The sequence below is a fragment of the Bactrocera tryoni genome, unplaced genomic scaffold (genome assembly GCF_016617805.1).
Source record: "Bactrocera tryoni isolate S06 unplaced genomic scaffold, CSIRO_BtryS06_freeze2 scaffold_220, whole genome shotgun sequence".
Taxonomy (NCBI): Eukaryota; Metazoa; Arthropoda; class Insecta; order Diptera; family Tephritidae; genus Bactrocera; species Bactrocera tryoni.
Genome location: NW_024395945.1, coordinates 28,822 through 46,976, shown reverse-complemented (window position 1 = coordinate 46,976; position 18,155 = coordinate 28,822). Strand labels below are relative to the sequence as shown.

Sequence of the window (18,155 nt, the reverse complement as noted above, 5' to 3'; positions counted from 1 at the left end):
GACGATATCACCACAAAAGAAGATATAGCAGAAGCAATCCGAACAGAAATTAAAGAACTTGGCCTCTTTAACGTAGCAGCGGTAAAAACTATCAGAGCGGCGTACGCGGGCACCCAAATAGCAGTGATAAGTCTTCCTGCGCAAGAAGCAAGATATTTACTACAGGCCCAAAAGATCAGGATCGGCTGGACAATCTGCAGGATTAGGGAGAAGGCTCAACTGAAGAAGTGCTTTAGGTGTCTCGAATATGGACATGTGGCGAAGGCGTGCAGCAACCTGGAAGACAGGAGTAAGTGCTGTATTAAGTGCGGAGAGGAGGGTGAGTTTGCGAAATCCTGCACTAATAAACCCTTTTGCATCGCGTGCAAAAAGAGTGGGAAAACGAATATTGAACACCAAATAGGGAGCCGAAAATGTCCCATCTACATAGCAGCGTGCAGTAAAAATACAAAGTGAAGATCCTGCAAATAAACCTGAACCACTGTGAGGCGGCTCAGGAGCTATTGACGCAAACGGTTTATGAAAGTAGTATTGACGTAGCAATAATTTGTGAACAATATAAAAAAACGACAGACAAGTGGATCTCAGATACCACAAAGAAGGTAGCAATATGGGCATGTGGAGACGAAACGTTTCAACACAAACCATTGACTGGAAGGGCCTACTACGCAAGAGCGAAAATATGTGGGATCTACTTCTACAGCTGCTACATACCGTAAGTATCCCGCTTGACGAATATGAAAAAATACTTGACGATCTTGTGAACGATGCAACCACAACTACACCAAACATAATTGCGGGGGACTTCAATGCCTGGGCGATAGAATGGGGAAGCAAATCAACTAACCCAAGAGGAAGGGCACTGCTTAAAGCCTTTGCTGTGTTAGACGCTGTCCTACTGAATACAGGGACAAAGAACCCTTTTGAAAAGGATGGGCGTGGCTCTATTATTGACGTATCCTTTGCTAGCAGAACCTTAATCCGATCAACGGACTGGCGGGTGTGCGACATATATACCCAGAGTGATCACATGGCTATATTAATAAATATCAGCAAACCAACACAAGGACTACGAAGAACCACTTGTCGCCAAAGAGTGCTGTCCAAAGGATGGAGGATTGAAACACTTGACGAGGAACTCTTCCAATTTATGCTGGATGATAACCTGAAGAAAGATACTGACGTAGATATCCAAGCCAAACTGCTGGTAGACCACATATCCAAAGCCTGCGATGCGGCTATGGCCAAAAGGAAGCAAATAACACAAAGAAAACCGGTATACTGGTGGAATCATGAAACCGCTTTACTTAGAAGCGAGTGTCACATAGCGAGGCGCCGGTTCCAACGTAGCATAGCCAGCAGCGAATGCTTTGCTAAAGAATGTGGTAGAAACACTCTTCCCTAAGCAAAGCCAAGAAGCTGGAAGTTTACTTCTCGGAAACGTAGAGCCAGCAGATGCAGCGTCAGTAAGTGACCTCGAAGTGCTACAAGCTGCTGAACGGTTCGGCAATTCAAAAGCACCGGGACTGGATGGAATCCCGAACAAGGTCTTGAAGATTGCAGTCAATTACAAAACAAAATTTGTGGAGCTCTTTACACAATGCCTACGAAAAGGGATCTTCCCCAAGATATGGAAAATGCAACGCCTAGTGCTATTGCAGAAGCCAAACAAACCAGCAGGGGAACCTAGCTCTTACCGTCCTCTATGCATGATCGACACGATGGGAAAAATGCTGGAGTGGATTATTTGTGTCCGACTAGAAAGCCACCTAGAAGGGGAGGCCTGCAGTCTATCAAATAACCAACACGGCTTCCGCAAAAAGCGCTCAACTGTTGACGCAATTAAGAAGCTCACAGGTATTTCGGAGAATGCCATAGAAGGAGAAAGATGGTATGTATGGCAATAAAGAATACTGCGCGGTCATAACCTTCGACGTAAAAAACGCATTTAATTCGGCTTCCTGGCCCCACATACTGCGTGCGTTACAGGCGAAAAAAACACCAGCATATTTGCTGAGCATCATACAGAGCTATCTGTCCGAAAGGCTGCTGCTCTACAACACAGACGAAGGTCCAAAAGAGTACACGGTAACTGGTGGTGTGCCACAGGGTTCAGTACTGGGTCCACTCTTATGGAATGTCCTGTGTGATGGGATACTACGCCTTCCGCTGCCTAAAGAAGTACATATTATCGGATACGCCGATGATATTGCGGTAACCATAGTGGCCAAAGAACTCCACCAAATCCAAAGGATATGTGGTGAGACGGTACAAAAAATAAAGCACAACAAAAAACGGAAGCAGTGCGAACGGCCATCATATCAGCGTCGGATGATTATCTGTTATAGGCTTTGTATGTAAAGAAAGTGGTAACGAGGGTATAGTAAAAGTAATTTGTGTAAATGGACACAATACAAATGCTTTTGTCGATCCGGGTAGCACTCGCACCCTTGTGCGCAAAATATTCGCTAGGCAAATCGGTAACTTGAAAAACGTATAGACGACCCTATATGGTTTTGGTGGGGGAGAATACGTCTCCACCCTTAAAATAAATACAATGCTAAAAATTGATGATAATGAACTCGAAGTAGACATGGTGGTAGTCAATGATGAACTTATTTCCGAAAACGTACTTCTCGACAAAGATGTACTATGTGTTACAAATACGCGGTTCATAATCGAAAACGGTCCATTTATATGCAGCAAGCAGGGAAATTCTTATATATTATCCATTTCTGACGCTTTCAGCAAATTTGTAATAGTTAAAGCCGTACGTGATACAAAAACTAGTCACGTTCTAAAACGCTAAATGAAATGTCATCCTATTTTGGCCTACCATCCCGAATAATAACTGATAGAGGTACATATTTTACTTCAAAAGCTTTTGAAGAGTTTTGCAGTAACCTTAACATTCAACACACGAAAGTTGCCGTACGTACTGCACGCGCTAATGGTCAAGTAGAACGTGCGAACCAAAACATTTTAACATTTCTCAGAACAACAACTGATTGAGAGATCTTCAATGGACCATGAACTCTCGCGGTAATGGAACGACCGGTTTTAGTCCGAATGAACTTGTTTTCGACTTTCCGTTACGAGATGTAATCACCAAATTATTATTAGCAGCCGTACATGATGATATTGACGACGACCACTCTACAATGTTCTCTGAAGAAAAACGTAAGCAAGCCGTAGTAAACATTTACAATGAACGTGAAAAATGGAAGAAAAGATTCGATAAACGTCACCAAAATCCCAAAACATATGTTGAAAACGACTACCAACATCGAAAACGAACCAGCTTGTACAGGTGAATCTAGAAAACTTGAGCCTAAGTTTAGAGGGCCATAAGTTGTTGGAAAAGTTCTTGGTAACGATTGCTACTTGTTGGAAGATATCCCAGGGTTTCAAATAACCAACAAGAAATTTTGTTCCGTTTACGCATCAGACAAAATAAAGGCTTGGTGTAGAAATTGTCCTGAGCTAGAACCCGTCGACGAAATTGAGGACGATTTAAGTCAGGAAGGGCCGAGTTGTCACGCCACAAAAATGCGCCTCTGAGCGTATTTGCCATAAAATACGCCTCTGATTCAATTGCGACAGAAAATACGACTCGGTGTGAGTTGTTGATGAGAAGTCGTAGAGTAGCAGCCGTCGAGGGCGGGTCGACTCTTCTAAAATTACATTAATTTATAATTGTATTTTCTTTATTAATTGTTTCTTTTTAAATGATATTAATTTGGCTATCATCAACGTATCGTTTGTGCTGCTTATGTGTATTGTGTCAACATTCAAAAGGAATCATATCATTGCGCTTAAATGTGCATATGCCACTAGATAACACCAGTTTTGGTAAGAGAAAATAATCAAAACAATCTGTATAGTCAGCAGTTGTATGGGTTCCCTCTATCGCTTTGTTCTTAAAAAATACGTAATACAGTTATCAGATCTTCCAGCAAATGCTTAACTTTGCAATACAGTCGTATCTTTAGAATATTTTTTGTTTCATTGCAATGTTTATTTCAAGTTTATATGGCTTTAGTTTTAATCGGGATTCCAAAATAAAAATATTCGCATTAGCTAATACAGTCCTACTTTAACGTAAATGTGTCTGACATCTCGAATCATGTAGTGTTTTCGACTTTCTCGTATAATTAGCACGGCACTGCTTTTAATTATAATGATTCTCAAAAAAATTATAAACGAATAATTCAGTATATTGTATTCATACACATGAGAAACATTTTAGTCGTGCCTTTACTAGTAAGTAAACTTACATAAATTGTGTATCCTCAAATTAAAAAGCACATACAATGATAGCTAGCAATACTAAGATTTCAACAAAGAAGTTCGTCAAATTTGCATAACTACATACAATAGCTTCAAAAGAAGTTTTCATTAAAAATTTTATGAATAGAAATTTTTGTAACTTTTCCAAATGTGGAATTATTTGCAGTTTACGGCAGATATGGCTAGTCTGCTATTCTGTAAACTTTAGATGTTTCTCACTCACTAAAGCGAAACTAAGCAATAGGTATGCATTTCTCATCTTTTCTATTCGAAATCACACATACCTATGTACATATATATGCATATGTACTGACCAATTTTGGTTTAAAATGGATGCATTTTTTTGGTGTTCCTTTTCTATGACTTCCTTATCAAATTAAATTAAGTCAACTTTACTAAACAGTCTAGGTATTTAGATTTTATTGTAAATTTGTACTAAAAAATAATTATGGGATGCATTGTTATATTTACTAATACATACAAATGCTAGTAATTTCTGTGCAAATGCTTGGGAAAATTTTAGCATATTTACTAATCGGAAGTAGATATATGTGCATTAGTTTAGTTGTACTTAATGTGTATAGAATGTTGAATATGTAAGTTTAAATTAAAAAATAATAATAAGAGCGGCTAATAACTACTAGAATATGCAAATAAATATGTATACGATTTCATGGCATACAAAATAATTCCTAAGATGTTTTGGAAAATCTTAAGGAAGTTGTTTTAACAGTTTTGGTATAGTAAAGCTAGTAAAATTATTTACTGTTCTTAAAAAATACTTAAAACCTAAATCTAATCAATAGATATGAGCGATTGTATGAAAACAATATTTCACGCTCAGAAATTGAATTCATTTATAATGCAATGCTACAGAAATAAGTTATACTTTGACAAAGTGCCAAATAAAAATGTAATGAAAAGAACAGTGGCATGATTTTATCAGAGAGAAAAAAAAACTTAGTCTATTAACAATTTTATTGCATTAAGAGTTTAGCACAAAAGTCGAACTAATTCATTATAGCCTTTTTGAATACGTAGGACTGCACAACATAAGTAGATATTGTTCATAACTTTCCGCCCATCCAAGTGTCCACTTTGTAAAATTTTGTATGTCTGCAATGGCACATGTGTGGAGCAAATCCGCAGGCACTGGCCAATTTAAACCCAGTCAACTATGTCGGTTATAATATTGATTCGGGGCTAAAAGGCAAAGTCGCTGCGGCTGCTGGTGCGGTCAAATGTGAAAAGAAGCTGCAGTTCGGACAAAAGGCTGACGAGAAATAGTTTTGCTAAAAAAAGAAACAACTGAGTGATCAGAAAAAGTATGAGGTTGTGAATTAAAGTTCATGAACCGTACCTATAATATGCAACGCCGTTGAGAGTTCGCCAACTGAGTGCGGCTGTTTGTTCGTTGGCTCATAATAAAACTTGATAAATCATATGACTTTATTGGCAAAAGTCATGGCAATAATAATAGTAATCAGTTTTTTCATTTGGTGCTTGTTTAAATGGAGGATGGAGTCATATGTAGAAGTACACGCAAGTGAGGAAAGTTCTCTGATCGCCATTCAGTTGGGAGTGGCCAGAAACGATTCTTTTACATATGACTCAAGCAGCTCACTACTTCCGGTCTTTGATCAAGTATCCTCTGGGTAGCCTAATAACATCCGTTTGAAGGCGAGCTAAAGTGAGAAGGCGAAACATCCCCTCCGGTGGGTTGTGCGCTGGGTTTGGGAACCGCCACGTAAAAAATCTTACCAATGAAAAGTAGCAATCAGCCTCGGATGACAGACCCTTGATGTCTTCGTAAAAAAAAAGGCTGACATCACCGCCGTGCGAGAAATGCGATGGACGGGACAAGGATAGAGACGAGTAGGTCCTTGTGATATTTACTACAGTGGCCATATAAAGGAGCGCAAGTTTGGTGTTGGATTCGTGGTGAGAGAGAGACTCCGTCGCCGAGTACTATCATTCACTCCGGTGAATGAACGTCTAGCCACAATCCGCATCAAAGCGAGGTTCTTCAACATATCGCTGATTTGCGCCCACGCCCCGACGGAAGAGAAGGACGATGTGACCAAAGATGCCTTTTATGAGTGCTTGGAGCGCACTTATGGGAGCTGGCCCCGCCACGATGTCCAAATCGTGCTTGGCGACTTTAACGCCAGGGTGGGCAAAGAAGGTATATTTGGCACTACGGTCGGTAAATTCAGCCTCCACGACGAAACATCCCCAAATGGGTTGAGGCTGATCGACTTCGCCGGGGCCCGAAATATGGTTATCTGCAGTACTAGATTCCAGCATAAGAAGATCCATCAAGCTACCTGGCTGTCTCCGGATCGAAAAACTACCAACCAGATCGATCATGTTGTGATAGACGGAAGACACGTTTCCAGTGTTTTAGATGTGCGAGCGCTCCGGGGTCCTAACATCGACTCGGATCACTATCTTGTTGCAGTCAAGATTCGCACCCGCCTCTGTGCAGCAAAAAACTCACGACAACAAACACAAGGAAGGTTCGACGTCGACAAGCTGCAATCACAGCAGACAGCCGAACGATTTTCTACTCTTGCTTGCTTGCACTCCTGCTCTCTGAGAGCACTCGTCAACAACTCGGTATAAGGGAACTGTGGGACGGCATTTCAAGCTACTTACGTACAGCTACTACCGAAACAATTGGTTTTTGGAAAATGCAAAAGATCGGATAAGACGACGTGGAGTGCCGTTTTGCAGCGGAGAGAAAACAGACTGCCTACCTCGCAACGTTACGATCGACCACAACACGTGCGGGATGGGAAGGATACCGAGAGTTGAAGAGGGAAGCGAGGCGCATTTGCAGATAGAAGAAGAAAGAGGCCGAAATGCGTGAGTACGAAGAGCTTGATAAGCTGGCTGACAGGGGTAATGCTCGAAAATTCTATGAAAAAATGCGGCGGCTTACAGAAGGTTTCAAGACCGGAGCATACTCTTGTAGAACCCCCAAATGTGATCTAGTCACTGATGCCCAGAGCATACTTAATTTATGGAGGGAACACTTCTCCAGCCTGCTGAATGGCAGTGAACGCACAACACCAGGAGAAGGAGAACCCGATTCCCCAATCGATGACGATGGAACAGACGTTCCATTACCCGACCATGAAGAAGTTCGAATAGCAATTGCCCGCCTGAAGAACAACAAGGCGGCAGGGGCCGACGGATTGCCGGCCGAGCTATTCAAACACGGCGGCGAAGAACTGATAAGGAGCATGCATCAGCTTCTTTGTAAAATATGGCCGGACGAAAGCATGCCCAACGATTGGAATTTAAGTGTGCTGTGCCCAATCCATAAAAAAGGAGACCCCACAATCTGCGCAAACTACCGTGGGATTAGCCTCCTCAACATCGCATATAAGGTTCTATCGAGCGTATTGTGTGAAAGATTAAAGCCCACAGTCAACAAACTGATTGGACCTTATTAGTGTGGCTTCAGACCTGGAAAATCAACAACCGACCGTATTCACCATGCGCCAAATCTTGGAAAAGACCCGTGAAAGGAGAATCGACACACACCACCTCTTCGTCGATTTCAAAGCTGCTTTCGACAGCACGAAAAGGAGCTGCCTTCATGCCGCGAGGTCTGAATTTGGTATCCCCGCAAAAGTAATACGGCTGTGTAAGCTGACGTTGAGCAACACCAAAAGCTCAGTCAGAATCGAGAAGGACTTCTCCGAGCCGTTCGATACCAAACGAGGTTTCAGACAAGGCGATTCCCTATCGTGCGACTTTTTCAACCTGCTTTTGGAGAAAATAGTTCGAGCCGCAGAACTAAATAGAGAAGGTACCATCTTCGATAAGAGTGTACAGCTGCTGGCGTATGCCGATGCCCGCGCCGTTAGTTCTGCTTCCTCCAGACTGGACAAGGAAGCAAAACAAATAGGTCTGGCAGTCAACGAGGGCGAAATATCTCCTGTCATCAAACAGACAGTCGTCGCGCTCGCGACTTGGCACTCACGTCACTGTTGACAGTCATAACTTTGAAGTTGTAGATAATTTCGTCTATCTTGGAACCAGCGTAAACACCACCAACAGGATAACTCTTGCCAACAGGTATTACTTCGGAATGAGTAGGCAATTGAGAAGCAAAGTCCTCTCTCGACAAACAAAAACCAAACTCTATAAGTCACTCATAATTCCCGTCCTGCTATATGGTGCAGAGGCTTGGACGATGACAGCAACCGATGAGTCGACGTTACGAGTTTTCGAGAGAAAAGTTCTGCGAAAGATTTATGGTCCTTTGCGCGTTGGCCACGGCGAATATCGCATTCGATGGAACGATGAGCTGTACGAGATATACGACGACATCGACATAGTTCAGCGAATTAAAAGGCAGCGGCTACGCTGGCTAGGTCATGTTGTCCGGATGGATGAAAACACTCCAGCTCTGAAAGTATTCGACGCAGTACCGCCGGGGGAAGCAGAGGAAGAGGAAGACCTCCACTCCGTTGGCAGGACCAAGTGGAGAAGGACCTGACTTCGCTTGGAGTATCCAATTGGCGCCACGTAGCGAAAAGAAGAAATGACTGGCGCGCTGTTGTTAACTCGGCTATAATCGCGTAAGCGGTGTCTACGCCAATTAAGAAGAAGAAGCTTGTTTAAATGTATTTTCACTAAGTCACTCACCTCCACGTTATCAACAAATAATAAGTTTACTTTAGATTATATTTAAAATGATTTTAATTGATTTAGTTTTATACATCTCCTTTTACCATTAAATATATGTATTTATAATAAAATTGTATAATGAATATACATATATGTGTGAATAAAAACAATAGATAATCAACGAGACGCTGTCTATGAAGCAGCGAGAGACGATCGTTATGCGGATGTGTCCCGGTGGTTGCTGATGTATCGAAGATGCGATGTAGCGCTCTGGATTGCTGACGGCTGAATTGTATAAGCGTAGAGCAGCGTGGGGTGTTATCGCGGCGCAGTGTATAAGCGAAAGTTGATGTGCGATGAGTGTATGGCGAATGAATCTGCTTTCCCGTTGACCATTCTTTTTGTTGAGTGGGTTGGCGTACAGATGTGTTGAGTTGTGCTGTAGTGTCATCAGCTGTGGTGATTTGCACTGTAGCATTAGGATGCGCCGGTTTTACTGCGTAGAGGGGGGTGGATGCTTAACTCATGTAAACAGTGCTGAAATTTTTTGCTGTCATTACATTTATTTTGAGGATGACAATGATACAAGTAATTGATTAAATTTTTTAGTCCTCATAATTGATAGTACTTTATAACGAGTAGGTAGAAAAACTATATTTTTTAGTGTGCTTGGATCAAATATAAAAGTATAAAAAATAATTTATATATTAATAATTGTATACTTTATTTATAATATTAATATAATCTTTCTAAACGAAACATGGTTTATACGTCGTTTTGATGGTAATAAAATATTTGAGTATGATGAATAGGGTATATTAAGTTTGCCGCTAAGTTTTTAACACCCAAAATGAAACGTCCAAGACCCTTTTAAATTTATAAGTATATACGCGAACTAGTCCCTCAAAAAAGCTCTGCCGGTAATTCATCGGTCCCTCACCGCTTTATTGTTCTGCAGATGGGTAATTGCTATTCGAACTTCGAGTCGAGCAATGGTACCTCTGCTCCATCGTATGCTTTCACTTAGATTCATTAGGCCGGATAAGTGTTCCCTCCATAATTTCAGTATGTGCTATACATATGTATACAGCCAGTTAACACACCCATTTTTTATTGACTCTGTAAGTGTTGGTGGGGTTAGTGTGCAATAAAGGGCTAATTTAGAATGCCAGCTGATTTTCGGACTCAAGTGACAAACTAAACAGTGTTATCACTAGTCTTATTTCTTAACTAAAACAGCAAACAGGCGATAACATACATATTTACATATATACAAATCACAATTGCCATAAATAGTCACGGGAGACTACACCAACAAACAACAAAGAGAAAGACAACAAATCTTCAGGGACAGCTCTGAACGTACATAAGAGGAAACAAGTAAGGAAGGGCTAAGTTCGGGTGTCACCGAACATTTTATACTCTCGCATTATAAAGTGATAATCGAGATTTCATTATACGTCATTTACATATTTTTCAAATACCGTATTTTTGTAAAGTTTTATTCCGCTATCATCACTGGTTCCTAATGTATATACTCGTATTATACAGAAAAGGCATCAGATGGAATTCAAAATAGCGTTATATTGGAAGAAGGCGTGGTTGTTAACCAATTTCACCCATATTTTGTACATGTCATCAGGGTGTTAAGAAAATATTATGTACCGAATTTCATTGAAATCGGTGTAGTAGTTCCTGAGATTTGGTTTTTGGTCCATAAGTGGGCGAGGTCACGCCCATTTTCAATTTTTAAAAAAAGCCTGGGTGCAGCTTCCTTCTGCCACTTCTTCCGTAAAATTTAGTGTTTCTGACGTTTTTTGTTAGTCGGTTAACGCATTTTTAGTGATTTTCAACATAACCTTTGTATGGGAGGTGGGCGTGGTTATTATCCGATTTCTTCCATTTTTAAACTGTATATGGAAATGCCTGAAGAAAACGACTCTGTAGAGTTTGGTAGACATAGCTATAGTAGTTTCTGAGATACGTACAAAAAACTTAGTAGGGGGCGGGGCCACGCCCACTTTTCCAAAAACATTGCGTCCAAATATGCCCCTGCCTAATGCGATCCCTTGTGCCAAATTTCACTTTATTATCTTTATTTATGGCTTAGTTAAGACACTTTATAGGTTTTCGGTTTCCGCCATTTTGTGGGCGTGGCAGTGGGCCAATTTTGCCCATCTTCAAACTTAGCCTTCTTATAGCGCCAAGGAATACGTGTACCAAGTTTCATCATGATATCTCAATTTTTACTCAAGTTACAGCTTGCACGGACGGACGGACGGACAGACAGACATCCGGATTTCGACTCTACTCGTCACCCTGATCACTTTGGTATATATAACCCTATATCTGACTCTTTTAGTTTTAGGACTTACAAACAACCGTTATGTGAACAAAACTATAATACTCTCCTTAGCAACATTGTTGCGAGAGTATAAAAAAACACTGAATAAGGAACTAAAAGAAAAAACGAGTAAAGGTTCAATGACCCAAAACCCTTGGCGGAAATAAAAGTGAGTCCGTTCCATATTTACTTTAATATATAAATTCAGTTTTTACGCACATATATATGTATGTATGTTAAGGTACAGTTTTGACGGTATTTCGGGACACCGTTAACTGTTCTTAACAGTTCAATATATGTATGTATATCTACAAAAAAATAATAACTGCAAAAAGTACAGTACCCGCCTGTCTGTCCGTCCGTCCGTCCGTGCAAGCTGTAACTTGAGTAAAAATTGAGGTATCATGATGAAACTTGGTACACGTATTTCTTGGCTCCATAAGAAGGTTAAGTTCGAAGATGGGCAAAATCGGCCCACTGCCACGCCCACAAAATGGCGGAAACCGAAAACCTATAAAGTGTCATAATTAAGCCATAAATAAAGATATTAAAGTGAAATTTGGCACAAAGAATCGCATTAGGGAGGGGCATATCTGGACGCAATTTTTTTGGAAAAGTGAGCGTGGCCCCGCCCCTTACTAAGTTTTTTGTACATATCTCGGAAACTACTATAGCTATGTCAACCAAACTCTATAGAGTCGTTTCCTTCAGGCATTTCCATATACAGTTCCAAAACGGAAGAAATCGGATAATAACCACGCCCACCTCCCATACAAAGGTTATGTTGAAAATCACTAAAAGTGCGTTAACCGACTCATAAAAAACGTCAGAAACACTAAATTTTACGGAAGAAGTGGCAGAAGAAAGCTGCACCCAGGCTTGTTTTAAAAATTGAAAATGGGCGTGGCCTCGCCCACTTATGAACTAAAAACCATATCTCAGGAACTACTAGACCGATTTCAATGAAATTCGGTATATAATATTTTCTTAACACCCTATGTGAAATCGGTTCACAGCCACGCCTTCTTCAATATAACGCTATTTTGAATTCCATCTGATGCCTTCTCTGTATAGATATAAATTAGGAACCAATGATAGCCAAACTTTACAAAAATACCGTTGGCTGATATATGAAATGACGTATAATGGAAATCCTCGATTATCCTTTATCATGCGAGTATAGAATGTTCGGTGACACCCGAACTTAGTTTGAATTTTGTTGTGAGGACTAGAAGTTCATTTTTTGTGTTGGTGATTTTCAACACTTAATATTTTAATTTTTAATTTATATTTGTCTTTTATTTTATTATTATTTATTTTGAATATATATTTTAAATAATATTTTGCTATATTGAATTTAAATACATATTTCTTAATAAATCTAAAATAAGTAGTAAGGATAGAACTTTTTTTTTTATTTTACTAAATAGCTTTTTACTAATAAGTATTCATATACATATATACAATATACAGTGGACCAATAAGTTTACATACACCTAGTTTCTATTAGAATTACTGACACGCTTTATTTGTTATATAAATGAATAAATTTTGTGGTTTTTTTCTATCCTCAATACGCATGTATTGTAAATATTCATTTGAAGCATAAAAGCACAATTTCAATCATGGAAAGAATTTAATAGAAAAAGAACTGTTATAAAACCGAATCTTATATTTATATTCCATCCGATATTTAAAAGTATAAATAAAGTAAAGGTGTTACAAAATCAATTCACAAATTTGCCTGATACGAATTCTCCTATTCTCACACCACATGATTTTACATTTATAGTAACAATTTGAAAATACTTCTCCACATACACACACATACTCAAATAAATAATTACAGTAGGGTTTAATTATATTGTGCGTCAGTTATAATTATAATGGTTTGTCAAAAAGTCTTGCGAGATTTTTATTGAATTCTTTTTATTGAAATTGAAATGAATTTTTGATGACTCATGCCCAGCTCTTGACCGATGCTACGGCTGCTACTATGCCGGTCTCTTTCGAATTCAGCGATTTTACCGCAATTTTCGACGACAGGCCTTCCGGAGCGTGGCGCATCTTCGACCACCTCTACACCAGAACAAAAACGTTGAAACCATCGTTGTGCGGATGAATGGAAACTGTATCGGGTCCATAAACTGCACAAATTTTATTGGCGGCTTCAGATGCAATTTTGCCTTTATCGTAGTAGTGCTGTAAAATATGCCGTATTTTCTCTTTATTTTGCTCCATGTTTGCGACGCTATAACTCACGAACGACTTAAAAGAAACGACAATCAATCAAACACGTGTTAGCGCGTGAAATGAGCTTTCCAAAAAGGTATAGCATGATGCGACGAATAAAACTAGAACTACGCGCTTTCAGCGCCAACTAGCGACAATACCGCAAGACTTTTTGACAGCCTATTATGTCCGATTAACAAAATTATAACACCAATGTTTTTTTATATGGGGTGCTGGCAGTAATGGCAATGTTTTAAAGAGCTAGTAAGAGCCTGGTTTCGCAGGAGAACAGTAATATTTTCGAAAGATTTCAATTGGGTGATCCCACCATAAATGCTCTAGAGTTGTGGGTGCGGAATATCAAGAAAACAATGCACTAATTTGCAAGCCTGAACATCGTAAGATCTTGGAAGATATTTGTTCACGGGAGCGTTGCCCAATCAGTTTTGTTGGTGTTGTTACCGGAAATGGAAAAGTGACATTAGTTGAAAGTCAGGCTGATTTTGAACGCGCTTTGGAGTTGGAGGAGAATTTAAATTTATTGGGTGCTATACCCTTTGATCTTGAACTGAAACATGTACTTGGCGATATGCCGCAAAGGGAATACAAATTGGACCGTATTTCAGAAAAACTAAAACCATTATCACTAAACTCAGATTTCAATAATTCCGAATGCTTGAAAACCGTGCTAAGTCAATTATCTGTAGGAAGTAAAAGATTCATTACCAATAAAGGTTGATCGATGCGTTACCGGTCTAGTCGCGCAGCAGCAGTGTGTAGGGACCGTTACACACTCCTTTAGCCGACTACAGCTTAACTGCAATTTCTTATTTTGGAAAAAAAGGCATAGCTACGTCCATCTGACACTCAACCTATAAAAGGTATCCTTAGCTCTTCTGCAATGGCACGTAATATTGTGCGTAGCCGAAGCAATATCCAATTTAGTTTTTTGTAAAAATCACCGGAATTAGCAGATGTTAAGTGCTCTGGAAACTGGATGTGGCCACCGAAAATTACCTGGAGAAGGTGCCCGTTTATATAACGCTTGCAAAAGAAATGTGTCAGATGATTGAAAGGAACTACATATTGCAGTTGATGGCGGAAAGGATTCACTATCTATGGCTGCAAAAAGTTAACGACGAAACTGTAAAATCTCCAGAGCACACTTGTAATTTCTACTTACGTACCATGTCCAGACATTACCGTGAAAGATAACTCCAGATCTTAAGGGCCCTTCTTTAGGAGAGCAAACAGCCCTTGTATGGATAAACATCGAAGGGAAGTTTCGATTGGGTGGATCCCCGCATTAGCCCTTGCGTTTTCTGCAGCAAGGCGACGACGATGCCCGAAACAGTTTTGCAAAGTGACATTCTTGTTAAAGCTTTCACCACTACACAAAATTTAATACAGCAGGGAAAACTTTTAGCTGGGCACGATATTGGTGATGGTGGGCTCATTACATGTCTGGAAATGGCATTCGAGGAGGATTATGGTAGTTTCAAATTGACTTAACCAGGCAATGAAAGATATTAAATACTGCTCCTTATTGATGATAAACAGCAAATTAATTAGTAAACCAGAGTGGCTGTTTTGTATGCTGAAAAGAATGGTTGGGTTATTGAGGGTGCCAATGAAATTACTGTGTCGGAAGTTCAAAATATCTACACAGATAATGGGGTTCCAAACTATTATGGTTGTAACAAGTGGTCTTGGTCTCCAATTCGACCTTAATTATAAAAATCATTCCGAAACCATTCTTCACTAGCGATGTTAAAACTCACTTTTTTTAAAACAATGGGAAGAACAAGTTTTGAAATAGAAGAAACTACCAATCCAATCCAGATTGCGCTTTGGAAGAATATAATTCTTTTGAATTATCGCTCTGCTCCCTAAATATTATTGTGAGTCTCGACTTAAAATGCTGAAATAAGTGCACTTCAAGGCCACAAAAGTTGTAAGCGTTGCCGTTATTATTCATGAGGAGGGCATCAATAGCGATAGAGAAATTATGGCATCTAATCAAAGCCAATTTTGAAGTTCATGACGTTACCATGTCCGATCTGTTGTGCGGTAAAGTGTGTTCTAATACATTTTGAGACTATTAAATTCGATTTTTACTATAATAATTTCTATTGGAAAAAGAAATGGAGATATTTATTTCATTACATGATAAATTTGTGTGAATTCTTGTGGGTTGAAAACACTAGAATTTCTTTACTTGCATTTGATTATGTTCAAATTTTCAAACATATATTCTATATAAAAAATAGTTGTGTAAACTTATATCCTAAATTTTTATGACTATACTAAGCATCTGGCTGAGCTGACAGACGGGCAAAATTAATGCGCATTAGGACACTCTAATGCGCATTGAAATACAAGGGTGACAGACAACAGAGTTATGCATTTAGACAGCTGATTTTGATATTTATTTATTCATTAAAAAAAGTGAAATAAAATTGGATAACAGGAAATATATGAATGGCAATTTTGGTATTTTTACTGGAAAATCAATATGAATTTAACGACTCGTTTATTAATAAATACGTTAAAAGATAATAAAAGTGCAATTAAAAGCAATACTTGATTGTTACTCGAGTATGCGAAAAAATTAAAAATATTGGAAAAATGGTTAGCAAACTGTGTGTTGTTTATTTTCTGCCATCTAAAAATATTCAAATTTGTTTTTGTTAAAAAAAGGAAGGCGGCAGACTTCAAGCGACATCTGTCAAACAATTTTAACTAGTGTTATATTTACATATGTATATATATTTAATGATATAAAGATTGCAAAATCGACGGTGATTTTGCAAAGACCCTCCGATTAGAACCTTCTGCAAGAATAAAGCGAATACTTTGTGCGAAATCCCGCCTTTCCGTGCTGTGGTTCGCACGTGCAGCGTTTCATTTTTATGTATACTTAGCAGATACATGGACTTTATCGCAAAAAATAAAGAGTAACTATAATTAATGATCAAATCGTCCCACTGTAAGTATGACGATGTTGGTTCTATGACGAATTGAATTCTGTGAACGTTGAGCACGAATGTTATGGATATGAGAGTAATAGTTTGAAGCATTCAAACGACGCCAGGATGTCTTTTCGTTGGGAGTGTGTAATGGCTGTCAACTCATGGCCTAATCGGTAAGGCAATGTTAAGATGCTTAATGACACGTAATTGACGTGCCGGAAGTTGCGGTTCTTCACACAACCGGAACGCTTGAATGTCGGTGGACAACAATACGGGTTGAAGATAGTAACTCAATAATGTTGAATAAATTAAAAGGTTCCATTTTGGGTTGTTGGATATCACATGGTGAAGGCAGATTTTCGTTCCGTACTACAGAAATTTTGAATTCATTAAAATCAAATCGATGTGTTGCCATAAAATATGCGGATGACAAAGGGAACGCTACTGAAGCATATCCAATGAATCCCAATGGAAGTGTTGATGGAATTGCAGGCCTATGTTCAGAGGACGGGCGTCATTTAGCCCTCATGCCACATCCCGAACGATGTACCGCCATGTTTCAATGGCCTTATGTTCCAGCTGACTTTAAAATTAATTCCTTAGAAAGCCCATGGCAAATCATGTTTAACTCAGCCTATGAATGGTGCACTAAATAACCAATGGTTTATATTCGTTCCAATTTGGTTTTTTTTAATATCTATATTATACTTGTATTACAAATAAAAGCGATTTTTATTCCAATTCCGATGAAGCCCTTAAACATAATCCTGGCTATGAAATTGAACATGTGTACGAAGTTTCATAAAGATATCCAAATTTTTACTCAAGTTATCGCATACACGGACGGGTTGACGGATAAACAAAAAGGAACATAAATCATCTAAAATCTTGGATTATTGAAATAATTTGGCTTAAAATGAATTTATTAACATTAGCAATTTAAAAGAACCTGAAAAATTACGCATTAAATTTTACTTTAATCATATTAATACATCAATGGATAATGTAAATTCTTTAAAAATGCTGCACTACAAGAGCAAATATTACTTGAAAAATTCATAAAATTTTGAAAGGACAATTTTCTTGTACCTCCAATATCCACGTATTAGTATGAGTACTGCCTATTCGGGCTCAATTAGCGCTAGAAGCGCTAATCGTAAGATTTCATATCTTGATATCAAGCTGTGTTCAAAACGTTTATTGTCCTCAAAGAAACTACTTATCTCCATTATACTTTTTTAGATATACCGACAAGGTTTGGTAACTGATGAATTCTAAAAGTTTCTGATAGCGCTGGGCACTCACAGAGGAAGTATAGAACGTTTTCTTGATCCCTTCGAGTTTGCAGCTACGACAAGTGCTATTATAGCGCTTACCTATTTTTAACACATGTGATTGCTGCAAATCTATGTATAGTTTTCATGAACCTGTGTAGTAAGTCCTTAGTTTTGTTTTGTGATAATTTCATCATATGTATATGTTTCGCTATCTTGCATTCAATTGTTGATTTCCTTGTGTTTTGTGTCTCTGCCTCGGATTCGTCTAGAGAGGCTTCTGACTTTCTGATTTAGTGGGAGAGAGTGTTAAGTTCCGTGCAGCGAGGAAGCGAGAAAGGTCGGAGAGATAGCCGTTTACATTTGAGCACATGTCGTCGATTCCATTACCCGACATCA

General features: G+C 39.0%; 1 pseudogene; it reads left to right on the top strand.

Annotated features, from left to right (window-relative positions):
• Positions 1-3,029: 3,029 nt before the first annotated feature.
• On the top strand, positions 3,030-17,473 carry LOC120780187 (annotated as a pseudogene).
• Positions 17,474-18,155: the final 682 nt, after the last annotated feature.